We start from the raw sequence: 3037 nt of genomic DNA, 5'->3' as shown, positions 1-3037 counted from the left end.
CGACACAAATGACACGGTGTGACACACTGGATCATTACATCCTTGTTGTTTGCCAATGTTAAACAAAGATGACGTGATCACTGTGTCGCACTGTGTTGCTTGTTGGAAGGTACTCATATACATTGACTACGTTTTACCGTGCATTTAGGCTATATAATAGATGTCCTTGTTTATCCTGTAGGTTAAACAAAGACACCTATCATAAGGTCGCGGACTAAGAGCACGGTGTAAACGTAACCATTGAAATTGATTTGATACATAACTGTTCGCGTCGTTGGCTCCTCGCTTGAATAAAAAATCATTCTCGTTAGTTTCCTAATTAAACGGTACGAAAGTGGGAAAGCAGTAATCTGCAGACTTTTACGCTACGTATTATATATTTAAAGTAGCGTAATTTTATTATTTTTTATTTTTATTTCACTCATTAGTAAATAAAGTTACGATATTCTTGATAAAAATAAGAATATTAATCCAGGTAGCACAATTTGATCCATTTGATCTCTCGAAGAATATTCATCTTCTTAAGTTCTTTATGAATTAGTGTAATCTGTTTGAAATGAATTCAAAAAGCAGGATTTAAAAATATACAGTGTAAACATTATATGTATTATATATTTGTACGTACATTACTTTTAATTAAATTAATTATTTAATTTGCATAAAAATCAAAGTATGATAATTTTTAAAAGTATTTATTTTTATACAAAATAAAAAAATAAAAAAGGATATCTTTTGAATTTAAAAAAAAACCCGGGAAAAAAAATATTTCATATATAATTATATATAATATAGAGTTATATAAATAATTACATAAATGTGAATTAAGTGTCTTTTAAGACTCTCAGGAATATTTTTAGACCAGAAATAAGACGAAATATGAATTTATTTCGTATAAATTAGGAATAAAAAAAGAATTCTTTTTGGACTCTTTGTGCTATATGAAAAGTGACGAAATAAAATTTGATAGAAATAAATTTGGAGAATACAGGAATGAAATAAAAAAGATACTGCATTTCGATCTGCTTCCAAATTAGGAGAATCAGATTCGTTGCTCAATCATTATATGTCCTTGTTAGAAGGTTAATGGGTCAATTCTAAGCAGAATCGTAAAACTCGTAATGTGTTCTTGCAAAACTTGTATAAGAACTTATGACTAGTATTCTAATTTTATGTGAATGTATTGTAAGACGTACGATTTAATTGTAAATATCTACGATTTCTTGTCAATTTTATGGCTAGTAAGAAGCTGTCTGCAAAAATATTGTATAAAGGTATTAAGCACTTAAAAATTCTTACAAATCTTACAGGAATATGTTACAAGCCTTACGATTCTGCTTAGAATCTAGGAATATCTAGAATATGTTCCTTTTTTTTTTTTTTAAGTGCATTCGAAGGGTTGTTATTTGTGTCATTCCTATATCTTTGTTCTATGTTTAATGAACGAAATTATAAAGATAGAATGACATAAATAGCGCTAATGGGTATTTTTTCCACTTGATGACACATCATTCTGCATTTTTTTGTATTCAGTGGAGTAACGAAGATAATAGAACGCACATGTACACTTGTGTCGACTTAATTGCGTATTACTTAATGGAAAGCTACAGCGTTATTCCTCGAATTAGGGTAGTGTGTATTTCAAAATGACGTTTATATATACATAGAATATTTAGGTATTGTTAAGTCTACACGAATCTTTTTTATGTAAACAGTATACATATATATAAGTAATGTAAAATATGTAAATTTATTATAAAGTGAATAAAACAATATAGAAAGAAGTAATTATAAGTTTCATGATTGTTAATACATTTACTGTACCAAGAACCAATTTTACTGTACCAATCGCCAGTTACTTGACTAGTCAATTCTACTAAACAGCAAATTGCGATTGGTCAACCAGAGAGAAATCTGAAAGCGGCCATGCCCGGAATTTAGCTGCAATCTTATTTTGAAGCGCCTCTATGTCCACAAAACGTGGACATTGAACTACGTAGCCAATATTCCGTCGGTAATGTTTATGATTTTTTGATGGTATTCTTCACAATGGCTGCGTTTCATTATTCACTGTCAGTACTGGCAGCATTGTACATGCCATTCCAAAATGGCTGCGTTCAGCAGAACGTTTGTTTTGCAACTGTTGGAAGTTTCCTTCGCGCTAATTGGATCATACTTTTAGATCTAGAAGAATGGTCCTATCTCAGCAGACAATCATAAAACGGTTGCAAAACTGTTGAGTTTGCTGAACGCAGCATCGCAGTAAACTTCCAATATACTTTTGCGTTTATATGACGTCATAAATTTTTGCGTCACTTCCTATTTCTATTACTGCGACTGACGAGGTCAGGTAATCGCAGTAATGAAATTCAACGAAATGGGAAATCAGGAAAAAATTTGTTTTTTAGATGTCGAAACGAATAATGTCAAAAAGTTATGACATATTAATGAATAAAGTAGATGCAGAAAAAGCACGCAAAGATATGAATATAATTAATAATTCCAAATTTTATCAAAATTTAAAAAATTATTTATTTCTACAGTCCTACCAAGTACTACTAAATCCATTTCGTTATGCAACGTTGTAACGTCATAAAAGTACTATTAGTAATTTCAAAACGCTTCTGCAGTACTACTTCATGACGTCATATTGTCAGTACTGATAGTGAATAACGAAACGCAGCCTATGTCAACGATTTTTAGTCTGTTAGATAGATAAAGACGAACAATCAATCTGTCGGCGCTTGTTGAATAAACGATTGTTCGTCTTTGGGTCTGAGCACAAGAATTGTTGCAACGGTCGTAATGCGGGGTCTACAATAGAAGTCGTAGCGGTCGTAAGGTCTTAAGTCGTAGAAAATTTACTAATCACAGTTGATTATTCTTCTCATATTCGACTGTGATTGGTCAATTTTCTACGACTTAAGACCTTACAACTGCTACGACTTCTATTGTAGACCCCGCATTATTTCAAAACCGTCTTAAGTAATGTCTTAAGCTGGTTCTACATTGGCTGCGAGGTCTGCAATAGAAGTCGCAG

This window comes from Mycetomoellerius zeteki, unplaced genomic scaffold (genome assembly GCF_001594055.1).
Source record: "Mycetomoellerius zeteki isolate Tzet28-1 unplaced genomic scaffold, Tzet1.0 scaffold415, whole genome shotgun sequence".
Taxonomy (NCBI): domain Eukaryota; kingdom Metazoa; phylum Arthropoda; class Insecta; order Hymenoptera; family Formicidae; genus Mycetomoellerius; species Mycetomoellerius zeteki.
This window is presented reverse-complemented; position numbering follows the sequence as displayed.